The sequence below is a fragment of the Taudactylus pleione genome, unplaced genomic scaffold, assembly GCF_031769625.1.
Source record: "Taudactylus pleione unplaced genomic scaffold, aTauple2 ptg001005l, whole genome shotgun sequence".
NCBI lineage: Eukaryota > Metazoa > Chordata > Amphibia > Anura > Myobatrachidae > Taudactylus > Taudactylus pleione.
In genome coordinates, this window is record NW_028285406.1 from 1,476,149 (window position 1) to 1,495,262 (window position 19,114).

The following is a 19,114-nucleotide window of genomic DNA, read 5'->3' on the forward strand; positions in this document are numbered from 1 at the left end:
GCCCAGCAAAATTAGTAAGAGAGGGCCGAACACCTATGTATTGTCTCTCTCTCTCTCTCTCTCTCTATATATATATATATATATATATATATATATATATAAAAATGAGATATTACTATTGAACAAATGTCATGAGTTCCTTATGTTCTAGTAAAAGAGTACGTTGTGAAAAATACTTTCTGAAAAATACTTCCTGGAAGTAACATTTGGCTGCAATTTTCCAAAATTCCGTGCGGCAATTGGTTAATTTTGTGCTCAAAATAAGTAATGTGCGTACCAAATATAAATATAAATAAGATTATCTGCTGTCCAACTGATGTTCCGATGGCAACACTTCAGGGGTTTTCCCAGGGGTAAGCTCTCTGTAGTAACCTTAAAATAGGGCTCGAAATTTTTTGACCATAGAAAGTGATATAGTGTAGTAGTTTTCATACAGGGTAGTAGCAACAATGGACAAACATAAATCTGCGTACCAGAAGGTGCATAAAACAATGCATATATGGTGTCACTCCTATGTGTTACAGGTCACAAATGATCCAGCTCCAGATAACACCAAATGGTGGACCTGGGTTCAGTTTAAACAAGGGTGACAGGGCCGAATGATGTTTTTTCTGAGCATATACTATAATCTATATAAATTCTTTGCTAATCTAATTTTCTTTTATATTTTCATCCATTATTGTGTATCTGATGATTTAACATTTTCTAACATTTTTCTATTCTTTAGCGCAGGGGTCTTCAAACTTGGCCCTCCAGCTGCTGTGGAACTACACATCCCAGCATGCACAGCCATAGTTTTAGCATGCTGTTATATAAAAAAGGTGGCAGTGCATGCTGGGATGTGTAGTTCCACAGCAGCTGGAGGGCCAAGTTTGAAGACCCCTGCTTTAGCGGTTCACATTACTATTATTTTTTTTTTTTCATTATGTTTGTTATTTTGAATATTTATATTTCAGGTGACATTCATTTCATGTTTGTTTTTATTTATATTTATTTTTGTTTTGTACATGATTCTCTGTATTTCTGTTTGATTAGTATTTGTTGCTGCTTTAGTATTTACAGAGATTTCTGGCATAGATCCTTTATTATTCTCTGTTTGCTGATGACTACCTGGCTATTTCAGACATAGGGCCTGATTCAGACCCGGTCACAAGAGCTGTGCACTCACAACCGGGTCGATGGTGGGCCAGTGCGCATGCGCATGACGGAGCCTGCTCCATTGTGTGCATGCGCGAGACCTGAATAGCGACGGGCAAGCCGTCACTCCGGGTTTCGCACCAAAGGGGGCATGCTGTCGATGTTGAGTGACAGCACGCCCCCTTTGGTGGGTGGGCCGGAGGGGTGGCTGCCCAGATGGAGGCATTCCCATGTGAACGCCTCCATTTGGGGACAGCCCCACTGACATCACTGTTAGAGCCGAAATCTCTCTGGGGCTTGCAGCAACGAGACCCTACCACAAGGGTCTTGTCGCAAGCCCGATGGTCATGATGGTCTTGACCATCGCGACCATCTTCCTGGATGCTCGCTATAGCTTTGGGTGGTCACCCACAGCTATGCAAGCGGCCAGGAGGCCGTTCTAAATAACCAGAAGGCCGGCCCTGGTTCAGAGCGAGCACTCTATCAGAGCGTCCAGCTATGAATCAGGGCCATAGATCATTGTTTATTTAGGTATCCTAGCAACAAGCTTTGATTAGTTAATTGTATGCACATTCTCTATGTCTCCACATGCTTTCTGACCCTGTTAGGCTTCCTTTATTCTAGTTTCTTGGTGGAGGGTGTCTCACTATTCATTGGGCAGGATCCGGACGTCTGTGCACTCTGGTGTTAGTTCGTATAAAGGTAAGACTGTATTGTATTAATCCAGAGCCAGCCCTAGCCAATTTGGTGCCTTAGGCAATATTTTGGCTGGTGCCCCCTAGCGTATGAATCTATATATATATATATATATTAGGGGTGTGCACCGGCCACTTTTCGTGTTTTGTGTTTTGGTTTTGGATCTGGATCTTTCTTCGTGTTTTGGATCTGGATTGGTTTTGCCAAAACCACCCTTCCGTGTTTTGGGTTCTGGGTTTTGTGTTTTGGATCTGTATTTTTTTGAAAAAAAGCATAAAAACAGCTAAAATCACAGAATTTGTAGGTTTTTCTGCTCCTATGCTATTATTAACCTCAATAATCTTAATTTCCACTCATTTCCAGTCTATTCTGAGCACCTCACACCTCACAATAGTGTTTTTATGTCCAAAAGGTTGCACCGAGGTAGCTGGATGACTATGCTAAGCGACACGAGTGGGCGGCACAAACACGTGACCCATCTAGGCGTGAAACTGCAGTGGCAGACAGGATGGCAGTTTGAAAAACTAGGCCCCAAACTGTACATAATGCAAAGAAAAAAATGAGGTGCAAGATGGAATTGTCCTTGGGCCCTCCCACCCACCCTTATGTTGTATAAACAGGACATGCACACTTTAACAAACCAATCATTTCAGCGCCAGGGTCTGCCACACAACTGTGGCTGAAATGATTGGTTCGTTTGGGCCCCCACAAAACAAGCTGGCAATTAATGTGTCCCTGCACAAACTGGCTCTACGGAGGCAAGATGTCATCCTCATCCTCCTCATCCACCGATTCCTCACCCTCTCCAGTGTGTACATCCTCATCCTCACAAAGTATTAACTCGTCCCCACTTGAATCCACCACCACAGGTCCCTCTGTACCTTCTGGAGGCTGGTCTCCCTGGAAGAGCTGATAATTCATTTTGATGAACATCATCTTCTCCACATTCTGTGGAAGCAACCTCCTACGCCTTTCGCTGACAAGGTTCCCGGCTGCACTAAACACTCTTTCGGAGTACACACTGGAGGGGGGGCAACTCAGGTAAAATAGAGCCAGTTTGTACAGGGGCCTCCAAATTGCCTCTTTTGTCCTGCCAGTACAGGTATGGACTTTCTGACATGCCTACTTGGATGTTGTCACCGATGTAATCCTTCACCATTCTGTCAATGGTGACAGTATCATATGCAGAGACAGTAGACATGTCAGGAATCGTTGCCAGGTCCTTCAGTCCGGACCAGATGTCCAAACTTGGTCCTGCCTGCCCTGCATGACCGCCAGTGGGTTGCTTAGGATACCTAAGTTTTTTCCTGGCAGCCCCAGTTGCGGGAGAAAATGAAGAAGGAGCCATTGACGTGTCACGTTCCTCTTCAGCTGACAGTGTGTTCACCAGCAGGTCTTTTCACCTCTGCAGGCTTGTGTCAGCCGGAAAGAGAGACACCACATAGGCTTTAAACCTAGGATCGAGCACGGTGGGCAAAATGTAGTGGTCTGATTTCAACAGATTGACCTCCCTGGAATCCTGGCAAAGCGAATGAAGGGCTTCATCCACAAGTCCCACATGCCGAGCGGAATCGCTCCATCTTAGCTCCTCCTTCACTTTCTCCAGCTGCTTCTGCAAAAGCCTGATGAGGGGAATGACCTGACTCAAGCTGGCAGTGTCTGAACTGACTTCACGTGTGGCAAGTTCGAAGGGCTGGAGAACCTTGCACAACACGGAAATCATTCTCCACTGCACTTGAGTCAGGTGCATACCCCCTCCTTTGCCTATGTCATAGGTGGATGTATAGGCTTGTATGGCCTTTTGCTGCTCCTCCATCCTCTGAAGCATATAGAGGGTTGAGTTCCACCGCGTCACAACCTCTTGCTTCAGGTGATGGCGGGGCAGGTTCAAGAGTGTTTGCTGGCGCTCCAGTCTTCGGCACGCAGTCGCTGAATGGCAAAAGTGGCCAGAAATTTTTCGGGCCACCCAAAGCATCTCCTGCACGCCCCTGTCGCTTTTCAGAAAATTCTGCACCACCAAGTTTATTGTGTGAGCAAAACATGGGACGTGCTGGAATTTGCCCAGATGTAATGCCCACACAATATTGGTGGCGTTGTCAGATATCACAAATCCCCAGGAGAGTCTAAGTGGGGTAAGCCACTGGGCGATGATTTCCCTCAGTTTCTCTAAGAGGTTGTCGGCGGTGTGCCTCTTACTGAAACCGGTGATACACAGTGTAGCCTGCCTTGTAATGAGCTGGCATTTCTGAGATGCTGCTACTGGTGACGCTGCTGCTGTTGCTGCGTAAGGTGATACATCTACCCAGTGGGCTGTCACAGTCATATAGTCCTTAGTCTGCCCTGTTCCACTTGTCCACATGTCCGTGGTTAAGTGGACATTGTGTATAACGGCATTTTTCAGGACACTGAGGACACCTTTTCTGACGTTTCTGTACAGTCTCGGTATCGCCTGCCTAGTGAAGTGGAATCTAGACGGGATTTGGAACCGGGGACACACTACCTCCATCAATTGTCTAAATCCCACTGCACTAATGGCGGATACCGGACGCATGTCTAACACCAACATAGCAGTCAAGGCCTCAGTTATACGTTTTGCTTCAGGATGACTGCTGTCGTACTTCATCCTCCTCGCTAAGAACTGTTGGAGGGTCAATTGTTTAGTAAAAGTAGTGGTGTTCCTACTTCCTCTCTTGGATGATGAACGACTCCCAGCAGCAGCATCAGCAGCAGCAGCAGCAGGAGGCGTAGCAATGCAGGATCCTCCGAAGGAATCCCGGATAGGAGAGTCAGTCATGTCAGTGACATGGCCTGTAGGACTACTTCCGATCCTGACTAAGGAGGAAATTGATGAGGAGGGAGTTGATGGTGTGGTTTGCAGGTGCTTGGATACAACAGGAGAACTGGATTTAGGTGTCCCTGGACTGCTTACGGTCTTAGCCAAAGTTTCAGAACTTGACAGTAACTTTTTATGAACGCGCTGCAGGTGCCGTATAAGGGAGGATGTTCCTAGGTGGTTAACGTCCCTACCCCTACACCCCTACTTATTTCACCTTTACATATGGTACATATGGCAAGTCAGTTGTTGACCGGATTTGGATAGAAATATTGCCAGACCAAAGAGGTGGAATGTTTGGTCTTCTGCCCAGGCATGACCATGATGGGCTTTTTCATCCCACGGACAACAACTGTCTCCCCCGGAGCCTGATTTAAACAAACCACATCACCATCAGAATCCTCCTCGCCAACTTCCTCCTCAGCGCCAGCTACACCAGTATCCTCATCCTGTTGTACTTCAACAGTGACATCTTCAATTTGCATATCAGCAAGTGGACTGAGGGGGCTCCTTTCAGCACTTGCAGGGGGCGTGCAAATGGTGGAAAGAGCCACCTCTTCCCATCCAGTGCTGGGAAGGTCAGGCATCGCAAACCGCCACCACACTTGGACTCTCGTTGGGGATTTGTGATATCTTCTTAGAATGCACAGTTCTTCACTGTGCTTTTGCCAGCTTAACTCATTTGATTTTTTTAGCGGGAGGAGGGCTTCCATCGTCATGTGAAGCTGAACCACTAGTCATGAACATAGGGAAAGACCTTAGCCGTTCCTTGCCACTCCGTGTCGTAAATGGCATATTGGCAAGTTTACGTTTCTCCTCAGATGATTTAAATGTTTTTTTCAAGGTAATTTTCCTGAACTTTGTCATTTGGGATTGTATGTGCCCTCTACTATGACATTGGGCATCGGCCTTGGCAGACGACGTTGATGGCATGTTATCGTCTATGTTATGACTAGTGGCAGCAGCTTCAGCACTAGGAGGAAGTGGTTCTTGACCTTTCCCTATTTTATTTTTATCGGAGAAAGTTTGGTCCTCCATTTATGTTATATTGATATATACGTGCGGGTAATGCGCACACAAACACAGAAAATAATTTTTTATTTTTGTTGGAGACTAGTGCACTTTGTGGGTTACACCACCCTTTAAGAAATGAGCCAGCCAGCTCTTTACTTATGGGACACAGGCGCACGCTTGGCGCTGCTCCTTTGTTGATGCACGTGCAGCTACAGCCCACACAATTCACAAAGACAGAAAAAAAAAGAATTTTTTATTCTTTGTGGAGCGCACTTTGGGGGTTACACCACCTTTTAACAGACAGAAGCATGCTTGGTGCTGCTGCTTTGAGGATGCACGTACAGTGCAGACAATTCACAAACAGAAGAAAATGTTTTATTTTTGTTGGAGTGCACTTTGGGGGTTACAGTACCCTTTAACGGACAAGCCAGCCGGCCCTTTACTTATGGGACACAGGCGCATGCTTGGCGCTGCTCCTTTGTTGATGCACGTGTAGCCACAGTGCACACAATTCACAAACACAGAAAATATTTTTTTATTTTGTTTGGAGTGCACTTTGAGGGTTACAGCACCATTTAATGGTCAAGCCAGCCGGCCCTTTACTTATGACACAGGCGCACACTTGGCACTACTTTGTTGATGCACGTGCTGCTATAGCGCACACAATTCACAAACACAAAAAAATATTTTTTTATTTTGTTTGGAGTGCCCTTTGGGGGTTACAGCACCCTTTAACGGACAAGCCAGCTGGCCCTTTACTTATGGGACACAGGCGCATGCTTGGCGCTGCTCCTTTGTTGATGCACGTGCAGCCACAGTGCACACAATTCACAAACACAGAAAATATTTTTTTATTTTGTTTGGAGTGCACTTTGGGGGTTACAGCACCCTTTAACGGTCAAGCCAGCCAGCCCTTTACTTATGACACAGGCGCACGCTTGGCACTACTTTGTTGATGCACATGCGGCTACTGTGCACAAAATTCACAAACACAGAAAAAATATATATATTTTTTGTACTTGGGGGGAGCACCCCTGATGGACAGAGCACCCCCTGGACAACACTACAGCACCCCTTTAGGACTGGAACATTGCACAGGACTTTGGAGTGGACACAGCCCCTCTGGACAACTGACGGCACAACACAGTCCAGCCAGCCCCTATGGACTTTGGAGGAGTGGACAGAGCCCCTATGGACAACAGTAGCACAGCACAACACAGCCAGCCCCTATGGACTTTGGAGGAGTGGACACAGCCTCTATGGACAACAGCAGCACAGCACAACACAGCCAGCCCCTATGGACTTTGGAGGCGTGGATACAGCCCTTATGGACAACAGCAGCACAGCACAGCCAGCCCCTATGGACTTTGGAGAAGTGGACACAGCCCCTATGGAAAACAGCAACACAGCACAGCATAGCACAGCATAACACTACACTATACAGCCCAGCCAGCCCTAACTCCCACCCTCCCTCTTCACTGTCCACAGCCGAGTGAGAAAAAGGTGCCAACGCAGGAACCTTATATAGAATCCAAAACCCGCGAGACCTGGAAGGCAGGATGATGACGTTTTGCCTCAATTTCAGTTCCGAGTCAGGCGGGAAAAGTTGAGCCTGACTCGGATCGGCCTCGGATCAGGGGGGCTCGGATTTCAGAAATCCAAACCCGCTCACCCCTAATATAAAGGGGTATCTAGGTGGCAGCTCCATCATAGTATCTTGCATATTACTCTGTGCAGCAGGTTAGTATATATAAAGGGGTATCTAGGTGGCAGCTCCATCATAGTATCTCGCATATTACTCTGTACATCAGGTTAGTATATATAAAGGGGCATCTAGGTGGCAGCTCCATCATAGTATCTTACATATTACTTTGTACATCAGGTTAGTATATATAAAGGGGTATCTAGGTGGCATCTAGGTGGCAGCTCCATCATAGTATCTTACATATTACTCTGTACATCAGGTTAGTATACCTAAAAGGGTATCTAGGAGGCAGCTCCATCATAGTATCTCGCATATTACTCTGTGCAGCAGGTTAGTAAAATCAACTGAAAACTGGCCTATTTGGCCTTGGCGAGATATATAAACACACTGATTCCACAGTTCTTGCAAAATCAGTGTGTTCATGCACGCGAGACCCGAATTAAAGGTGCGGGAACACAAACTTAACGCATCTGTAGGCAGTGCTGCGCATGCGCTGGTTTTACAGATGTAACAGCGCATGCGCAGCACTGTTTCCAGATGCGATAAGGTAGTGTAGGCAGGGAAAAGTATGTATTTCCCGAAAAGCTGTCATCGCAAAAATGACAGCTTTTCGGAATAGATACTTATGGAGAGGTGGAATGATGAATTCCACCTATAATTAGATGGAACTCCATGCGAGTTCTAAACCTAATTATCTCTAGAGAATTTTTAGGTTTAATGAATAGGCCCCTAAGACTCTTTTTGGGCACTCTTGTAGTCGTAGAAAATTATTTGTGAAAATGTGCCTTTATTTAAATAATTTTAAATGGATAAAGTAATTAGGACAAACAAACCGAGGAAAGCACTCTCAAAATTAAAGAGGATAACTCTTATTGAGTGAGGGAGTTATTAATGTAAAAAAATATTGGCGCTTGTATATAGTTCCTGTTGAGTTAGATAATGATAGGTGCTTATAATTCTGACACTATTGTTTCTGACTCACGGATATCATCCTGTTATTGTGATCTTTGACAATTCAATAAAATTATCCTGGTCAAGCGTGTCTATATTATTCCTAATTGGATTAATAATTGAAAAAATACAACCTTTTAAAGGAAAGACACACATAAACACCTTCTAAGCAAAAACATAGATAGCATACACCAAAAGAGAAGAAAATAAATATATATTTATATATGTTAAATAGCATGAGATATAATTGATGCTTGTTCTGTGCTGTGAGTAAAGAGTCTGCATCAGGGGCATTTCTAGAGAGGATGTGGCCCATGTTCAGTCTCCGACATGGGCCCCGTCCTCTCCGTCTGTTGGCCAGCTGCGGACTGAGTGGTGTGCGGCCAGCGCCGCATTTATAGACTGAGGGCACTAGAGTGTGGCCAGAGTCTATAGTGCATACACAGGTCACCGAGAAAATGGTCACACGGCCATTTTCTCTGTACGGTGCATGAGCAAATGATGGGAAATTGGCCAATGCGGCCATTTTCAGTGATTTTTACAGGTGCAGACACCTGAGATTGCAGAGTTTTCTCTCTGCCTAACTCTCCTGAGCAAGCAGCTTGCACAAATCAGAGCGATATTTATAAACTGTGTCTTGTACCAGTAAAGATTGGGTTAAATTAAATTAAAAAAATGACGAAGGATCCCCCCCAAAAGCCTAACCACCCCCGGACTTGTCAGCCAGGCCTGGTTCCAAAAATTTTGGGGGGTTCCACTGTAATTTAGGAACCAATCCTGGTTTTAAATATAGGGAGAATACTGCATAGGGGTACCCCTATATTTAAATCCAGCACCAGACCCAAACCATCCGGGGTATAATGCCACAGCCAAGAAACCCGATTACTGGTTCTCCAGGGCCAAAGCATTCTCACCCCAAGCTGGTCAGGCCAAGGCAGGGATCTCAGGGGTGATGGGGACCCCCACAAGAAGGTGTCTTCCCTCTCCTGAGCACCCCAGGCTTTGTCTGAAGCCCAGGGCTATTCCCGCACCCCTGGAGTGGTGGGTATGGGGGGTAATGAAGTGTAAAATAGAAGGAAACTATTGTATTTTACAGTGGAACTACAAGTGCCAGCGTGCCTGCCCTTTGACACTTGTGGAACTACAAGTGAAACAGGTGTCCAGCACCTGTATCTCCACTGTAAAATAAATAGTTAAAAAAAAGACACAACACACAACATTGATAGTACAATTTTAATACACACATACTTCAATCACACATACTTACCTATACCAGCCATTACGTCTACTTGTCCAAAGTAGAAATCCATGTGTATGGACCTGCAAATAAGATCCTTTACTCACCTACATCCTGACGCTGCTCTCCATAGGATCCAGGGTCTTGTTAAAGCTACAAAGTGACTTATGCAAACCATGCCAAACAGAGGTAAGTATATGTTGTTACATATACTTACGCCTCGCGAAATGACAATTGACCAAAATCAGCTGTAAATTCTTATGGGCAGTTAGCCAATCAGCGGCCGCTTTATGTGTAGTGGCCACTCATTGGCTGGTTCAACATGAGTTCCAGCCAATGTGGTTAGGCTTTTGGGGGTACCCTATGTCTATTTTTTATCAAAAATAGCCCTACTTTAACTATTTACAGGCAGAAACATATACAAATCACAAAGATTTGTGTATGTTTCTGACCATCTCACAGCTTATCTTGATTCCTGGTAAATTTGAGAGATGTATATTTTAGGTGAAAAGTACTTTCAAATTGGCCCAATGGTGATTTAAGTTGATTTTGCTATGTCACCCGATTTGAATGCAATCGATCGAGACATCTCACCTGAGATGGGCAAAAGTAAATATGAGAGATGGAAAAAAAGGACTAAATCACCCGAGATTGTCACCTTGAGCAATCTCGATTGTTAGTAAATGTACTTCTTAGACTAACATGTAGAGGTAGTATTTATTTTATTTTTGGTATTTCATAATCTTTTTTGTTATATATAGGTTCATGCAGGTAACAATCATTGGTATTCTGCATAGTCCTGATTTGCTTAACCCATTAACCAAAACAGTATAACCAGTAGATTGGTGACATAGCTGACTCACCACTGACAGGAGAGTAGGGGGATGCCTTGGTTATTGAAAATTCTGTGCGATGCTTCTGGGAGTCAGTCAATCCTGGGATGGTGCAGAGTGGGCTGGGTCAGGTCAATATTTGTGTCTGTGTGGGGCCCCCCAATATGTGGCTCCATCCTCCGAACCAATAATCCAGCCCTGTCCTGGTAGATCATCTGACAGTAGGTGTGACAGTATCGGTAGCATGTGTTACCCATCTATGGTCAGTGCAGGGTGTTAGTAAATAGCTATGTCATGTTTTTAGTTTATTTAAATATATATCATGTTCTACATATATTATTACACTATTACTGAAAAAAGTCGTTTTATTTGAGTAACATTCATGATTTTAAACATAATCTTGTTTTCTTGCAGGACAAATAAAGAGCACAATTCTCACAAAGACTATTAAAAAACATAGTGGTAAAGGAACATTGTTCTCTGATCAAGCCAACTAAAGACACTATTTCTTCTTACACCTCTAAAGGATTCCCAACATCTATTCTCATTTTCTGAATAGGAGAAACCTTTTACAGTTAATTTGTTGTTCATCAAACACATGATGAGTCTCACAGGAGAGAAACCAAATCTGTGCTCTGAGTGTGACAAATGCTTTACATATAAATCACATCTTATCACACATCAGAGGAGTCACACAGGAGAGAAACCATTTACATGCTGTGAATGCAGCATGTTTTTCCCATAAGAAACATCTTGTTTTACATCAGAGGATTCACACAGGAGAGAAACTGATGACATGTTCTGAATGCAGCCAATGTTTTTCCCGTAAGTCACATCTTGTTATACATCAGAGGAGACACACAGGAGAGAAACCATTTACATGTTCTGAATGTAGCAAGTGTTTTTCCAATTCGTCAGATCTTGTTAAACATCAGAGGAGTCACACTGGAGAGAAACCATTTACATGCTCTGAATGCAGCAAATATTTTCCCCAAAAGTGAAAACTTGTTATATATCAGAGGAGTCACATAGGAGAGAAACCATGTAAATGTTGTGAATGTTGATTCTGTTTTAGTAGTAAAAAATCACTTATTAATCACATGAGGAGACACTCCAAAGCCCTGAATGTATAATTTATTTCTTAAGTAAGTTAAATTGCATCACTACAACATATATACAAGTGAGAACATATTTGTTTTCTGAATGTGTCAATCAGTCCTGTTAAATACTGGATAAGAGAATTATCTACATCTTATCCTCTTCACCAGTGTAATGTAATAAACAATGTGTATGGTTACACCCCCAAAATTGTCTGAAATTATTATTTATTTGAAAAATAATTTTTTACTATATTGGCATAAAGCGGTGCCAGTGGTATCACTAGGGGGTGCGCCAGGTGACACCATCTGAGGGGGTGACACAACAATAGCAGAGCTGCTCTGATGTTTAGCTGTCATGCCCTCAGATGGTGTCACCAAGCAGCAATGATAGATGTGTGAATGCTCATGTCATCCACACTGTTCCCAGAGAGCTGCAAGCAGAAACAGACAAATGCAAATGCACACTCTACCTTGCTGAACCTAAGAATAATAATACTGCTAAATTTCATAAGAGGTTCTTGGTATAATAATGGCCATAATTATGTGCTTGCCCCCCAATTCCAGGTGACCTCTATCAGGCATGACCCTAACACTCCTCCTATGGAACAAATACAAGGCACAGGACCCCCCAGGCCAACAAAGCAAAAGCACCCCATAGCTTGTTTTTAATTAGCAAGGAGTCCTTGCACTCCAGACTGCACATCTAATGAGTTACACTGAGGGTAAGACCTAATATATATATATATATATATATATATATATATGTATATATATGCTGTATGTTAGTTTTGGGACTGGTATTGGGGTGTGGGGCTCTCTGGGCTGGTCTGGCTGGACTGCTTCATGGCGTCACTTATTTCACTTATTTATTTTGTTTTTTATATTTGTAGCACTTTATACACCATTTTTTATAACCTTCTACTTATGTAGGACTTAACACATAGGCTGTCTTAATTATTCTTTAACCCTCACTTCAAATCTCATTCTATTGTGATGCCATGGGTTGGTTCTGCTGGGTTGGCCTGGGGGGTCCCGTGCCCTGTATTTGTTCCGTAGGAGTATTAGGGACCTGCCTCATAGAGGTCACCTGGACGCGGTGGGCAGCCCCATAATTTTGGCCATTATTAAGCCAAGATCCACTTATGCAATTTAGCAGTATTATTATTATTAGGTTCAGCATGTTAGAGTGTGCACTTGCATTTGTCTGTTTCTGCTTGCAGTACTACAAGTCTTAGCAGGTTCCACCTCACATTTTGCTTAGGGTGTGCAATCTAGGGCCCCTCCCCCTATGTGTTCTGTTCCCAGAGAGGCTGTGCAAGACCCCAGTGTGATGTGAATGGGGGTATAACACACTGTCATGCCCCCATAATGTCATACAACTGGGAGCGTCACTTTATGAGCATAAGGTCACACCCCTTCTGCAAGTGCACATGCCTTGGGCCAGCACAGAAAAAGATACAGGTGTGTCAGGCTGGCATAGGCGGACTTGGTGGTGCTAATAATAACAACTAATACAATAGTATACAACAAACAAGAGAGATTTTTCTTGGTTTAGTGCAGCGTTTCTCAAACTGTTGGTCATGGACCATCTAAGCATGGGGTCACAACTCTCCTAAGTTTAATACCCCGGAACAGTCCTGAGTCCTTGGCACCCACTCCTATGATGATCCGCAGCAGTGTTTGCACCAGAAGTCCCCCGCTGGCTCCTCCTACCAACCTACACTGTGATTTTCATGCATGTGACATCACGACATCCAAATGTCATGATGTCCGAGCGTCATGATGTCACCCCGTCTCAGTCCCAGTAAAGGAGCCTTAGTACAGTCTGTGTTACTGTAGTAGTAGGACAAGAACTGGTTCTCTGCTGCCCCAGCTAGTGGCAGCTTTAAGTATTAAAAAACAAGAACATTTATTTTATATTAAATAAAATGGAGAACTATGGTCATAATTTTAAGTAAGGTGATGTGTATAAAATGTCTACATATTACCCCCATTGTCCATTTTCCCTTTATTTGTTTAATGACCAACATCTTTCTTACATATTTTTATTCCATAAAAATATCTAAGGAAGATGATGGGCAAGGAGGGGTAATGTGCATACATTTTATAAACATCACCCCCTTACCTCCATGCCTATAATTTTAAAAATTTTGATGCCCATCATCTTTCTTATATATTTTTATGGCATACAAGCATATAAGAAATATGATGGTCTTAAAAATATATAAGGAGTATAATTGCAGATATATTATAGCAGCACAGATCGTACTGCTATAACTCTTCCTGTTTTGCCTCATTACCGATGTTAATCAGGAAGCACTAATGATGAGATGCAAGAACATCTCATCTCCTGGAGTGGTGGCGTGAAAACTCCCCCCTCCAGTGTTTCTTTCCTGAGTACACAGCACAGCAGCCTAGAGCTGATAGACTGTGTCTCACTCCTGGCTGGCTCCAATGGGTATGTGCAGGATCTTGAAAGCATTCTGTGATCCCATGTGCAGCCCCCGGAGCTGCCAGCCCCCACTGCAAGGGACAGTGCTGTCCCTGCTAAGGTGATAGGGCAACCACTTCTTCCCCATATTGTCAGTTAATCCATGTACCCCATAATGGCATAAAATAGGAGGGGGATTATGAAGCATAAACTGTATGTGTGTATTACCCCCTTCTTGTCCATCATCCTTCTTAGATATATGTATGCCATTATATAAGAAATATAATGGACATAAATAAATATATTGAAGATGATGGGCAATGGGGGGTGATGTACACATACATTTTATGCCTCACCCCCCTTTGCCCATTATCCTTCTTATATATTTGTATGCCATAAAACTACAGAAGGGTGGTACAATAAGTTAGGTAACAAGACCTCTTACATGTGTTATGTTCACTAATTCATTCTAATTTACCACCAGGCCAGAGCAGGTAGGCCACTGTTTCCCTTTATATCCATTAGACTGCTCCTGATATCAATCATACTGTTCCAACATTAGTTGCAAGATGGCAGGGCTGAAGGAACATGGTCAAACATTAAGGTGCATAGTGTGATTAGATTTCTGATTTCTCTAAAAGTCACATCAGAAGCTGAAACTCATCTCCAACTTGTGCACCGTGATAACGTCATGTCACAGAAACAGGTATGGGTTTGGTGCACTACCTTTTATAATGGCAGGACAGATGTTAAAGATGAGCAATGCTGCCGTTGAGAAGTACTGGACCATTCTCCCTAAAGCCCTGACCTTGCACCAAGTGATTTCCATCTCTATGGACCATTGAATAAGCACCTGGGTGGAAGGCACTTTGCAACCAATGGTGAAGTTCTTTAAGCCGTCATGTCCTGGTTTTAGGCATTTTACACTGATTTCTTCTATACCGGGATACAAGCATTGGTACAATTGGAACAAATGCTTAGACAAGTATGGGGACTATGTGGAAAAATAATCTGTACCAAAGCCATATTATTGATTGTATGTATATGAACGAGTTGAATGAATTTATACAATGACAGGTTGTTACCTTATTTACTAACCCACCCTTGTATAAGGAAACATAATATATATATATATATATATATATATATATGTATCAGGAATATGATGTGAAGTCATCCCCCCCATGCCCATCGTCTTCCTTATAAGATGATGGGCGGGGATGAGGTGACACAAAAAAAGGCCAGTGAAATAAAGAGCATTAAATCCAGTTTTTTCTTTGCCAGTTGCACATCAGTGGGTGAAATGGACCATTTTCTTCAAAAGAGAAAGCAGAGCAATGGTGGCGAGTTGGTTGCCAGTAGCAGCAAAATATATGATGCCAGTGATGATTCAAGTAGTAATACAAAGGCAAGAAACCAGAAATATGATCCAAAATATTTGGAATATGGTTTTACTTGGGCTGGCTTGGAGGAAGCACCATGTCCACAGTGTATGGTGTGTGGTGAAGTTCTTGCTAAATAGAGCTTAAAATCATCCAAAATGATCATACACCTACAGACTAAACACAGTTCTCTGCAAATCAAACCGCTTGATTATTTTAAAAGTAAATTAAGGGAACTACACAGCCAAAAAACTGTACTTAAAACAGCAGCTACAGTCAATAAGAAATCACTTGAGGCCTCATTTGTGGTGTCATACTGGATAGCCAAAATGGTTAAATCACAGAACTTTGGAAAAAAAAAATTTCTACTTTGTGCCAAAGAAATGGTTTCTATTATGCTTGGGCAAAGTGCTGCTACTCAGCTTGATTTGATCCCCCTTTCTAATGACACTATTGCTGGGCACATTCACAGCATGGAAATAGACGTGACAGAGCAAATTACCACCAAAATTAAGCAAAGTGCTTTTTTTGCCATTCAGATTGATGAAATGACAGATGTGTTGGGGGCTGCTCAGATGCTGACCTACATAAAATTTTAGAATGATGAAAAACTACATGAGGAATTTCTGTTCTGCCAGCCAACAACAACAACAACAACAACAACAACAACAACAGGGAACAACTTTTTTTCACTTTTGGATGCTTTTGTCACTAGTTCTGGTATGGAATGGCTGCACTGTATTGGAATTTGCAGTGATCGTGCTCGGGCAATGACTGGAAACAACAGCGGGTTAGTGACCAGAGTGCAAGCTGTTGCACCAGAAGCAGCCTGGACTCACTGCATTATACATAAACAAGCCCTAGTTGCAAAAACAAAAATGCCACCTGCTCTAAAACAAGTTCTTGATGAAGCTGTACACACAGTCATTTTCACTAAGAGCAGTTCAACAAGTCTGTTTAGAGTTTTGTGTGAGGAGATGGGAGCTGAGCACCATCAGTTACCTTATCATACAGAAGTACACTGGTTATCACATGGGAAAGGTGGTCATCCATTTGTTTGAGCTTAGGGATGAAGTAAATTTTTTTCTTTCAGACAGAGATTCTCTGCTGGCTGAAAATGTTTTAGATGTCAAGTGGCTTGCTATGCTAGCTTACCTAGCAGACATTTTTCTATGGTTAAATGCACTAAATACCTCCCTCCAAGGATAAAAAATGACAGTTTTTTCATCCACTGACAGGTTGAAAGTTGGATCTAGGAGCTGTCCTTGTGGTTCACTCATGTGGAAAGTGGCAATTGTGAAACATTTCCTTTGTTGGATGACTTTTTGCATGACAATGATCTTCCAAAACATCAGCCATTTCGAGAGCCTTAACCAGCAATTTCATCAGTACTTTCCTTAGAAGGATGGAAAAGCAGAAGGGTGGATTAGGAATCCATTCAGTGCTAAAGCAACTGCAAGTGTTTGTTTGCCACTTTCACTGGATGAAAAATTAATTGACCTCTTCTACGAGACATTGAAGCTGAGATACTCTGAACAACCACTTGCAAACTTCTGGATATCGGTTCAACAGGAATTCCCAGAGCTTTCATCTGCTGCTCTGTAGGTGCTGATGCCCTTCATGTCTACTTACCTTTGTGAAGCTGGATTTTCAGCTTTGACTTTACTGAAAAATACTTACAGATCCCGTCTTGCTGTTAAAGATGACATCTGCCTTTATCTCAGTCACAAAAAGCCCTATTTCAAGGATTTGTGTTCAACACTACAAGTTCACCTATCTCATTAACTAAAACATATATTTTTTTATTATTATATAAATATGTTCTAGTTTTTGAAAAGTGTCATGTTGTTACACATAGACACACCATGCTATTTTATAATTATTTTGTCTGCATTGATCTCTTTATCTTACAGCCTTGATGTTTTTTCTTCATGTATAATTGCCTGATCATTCAAAATAAATAATTATTAGAAAACAGAAAAGTGTCATGTTCTCTCCATATTTCATTATGCCTGGTGTGAAAAATTACAATATCTTCAAAAAAGTCTGCTACTTATAAATATATAGGTGCATTGTTTGGCAATAACTTTCTGGGGTCCTGTAAAAAAATGTTTTGTCAGATGGGGTCCCAGAGCAAAATAGGTTGAGAACCCCTGGTGTACTGCACTGGTTTAATATATAACTTATTGAATTTTCATATACGGAAGATTATCCAAATAAAAAAATATCAGTGAAATATAAAATATAGTAAGGTAAGTGACAAATAGGTTTAAAAATGTGATAGAAAAATCATTGGGGCTGGTACAAGTGATGATGATGCAGCTGATCTCTATAATATACAGCTGCTCTGCTCATGCAGGGGCTGGGACTAGTTGAGGAAAGAACATTTTAACCAGTAAAGATTTCAAGCAGCTCCTCTCAGCACTGGGATTTCTACTCTGTGGTCAATACAATTACATGTGACTCTCTCTTCCATGAGTAAGCGCAGCTACAGTCAGGTGCATAAATATTGGGACATTGACAGAATTTTCTTATTTTGGCCTCTATTCACCACCACAATGGCTTTGAAATGAAACAAACAAGATCTGCTTTAACTGCAGACTTTCAGATTTAATTTGAGGGTAATTACATCCAAATCAGGTGAACGGTGTAGGAATTACAACGGTTTCTATATGTGCCTCAAACTTTTTAACGGGTCAAAAGTAATGGGACAATCTAAACAATCCTAAATCTAACTTTCACTTTTTAATACTTTGTTGCAAATCCATTGCAGGCAATTATAGCCTGAAGTCTGGAACGCATAGACATCACCAGATGCTGGGTTTCATCCCTGGTGATGCTCTGCCAGGCCTCTACTGCAAATGTCTTCAGTTCCTGTTTGTTCTTGGGGCATTTTCCCTTCAGTTTTGTCTTCATCAAGTGAAATGCATGCTCAATCAGATTCAGGTCAGGGGATTGACTTGGCCATTGCATAACATTCCACTTTTTAGCCTTAAAAAACTCCTTGGTTGCTTTTGCAGTATGCTTTGGGTTATTGTCCATCTGCACTGTGAAGCGCCATCCAATGAGTTCTGAAGCATTTGACTGAATATGAGCATATAATATTGCCCGAAACATTTCAGAATTCATTCTGCTGCTTTTGTCAGCAGTCACATTATCAATAAATACAAGGGAACCAGTTCCATTGGCAGCCATACATGCCCATGCCATGACACTACCACCACCATGCTTCACTGATGAGGTGGCATGTTTTGGATCATGAGCAGTTCCTTTCCTTCTCCATACTCTTCTCTTCCCATCACTCTGGTACAAGTTGATCTTTGTCTCATCTGTCCATAGGATGTTGTTCCAGAACTGTAATGGCTTTTTTAGATGTTGTTTGGCAAACTCTAATCTGGTCTTCCTGTTTTTACATCTTGTGGTGAAACCTCTATATTCACTCTTGTGAAGTCTTCTCTTGATTGTTGACTTTGACACATATACTTCTACCTCCTGGAGAGTGTTCTTGATTTGGCCAACTGTTGTGAAGGGGTTTTTCTTCACCAGGGAAATAATTCTTCTGTCATCCACCACAGTTGTTTTCCGTGGTCTTTTGGGTCTTTTAGTGTTGCTGAGCTCTCCGGTGCGTTCTTTCTTTTTTAAGAATGTTCCAAACAGTTGATTTGGCCACACCTAATGTTTTTGCTATCTCTCTGGTGGGTTTGTTTTGATTTTTCAGCCTAATGATGGCTTGCTTCACTGATAGTGACAGCTCTTTGGATCTCATATTAAGAGTCGACAGCAACTGATTCCAAA

General features: G+C 42.5%; 2 pseudogenes; one reads left to right on the top strand and one right to left on the bottom strand.

Annotated features, from left to right (window-relative positions):
- LOC148454335 (uncharacterized) overlaps nucleotides 1–11,470 on the top strand; it is a 29,683-nt pseudogene extending 18,213 nt beyond the window's left edge.
- LOC148454334 (uncharacterized) overlaps nucleotides 1–19,114 on the bottom strand; it is a 207,515-nt pseudogene that overhangs the window by 57,578 nt on the left and 130,823 nt on the right.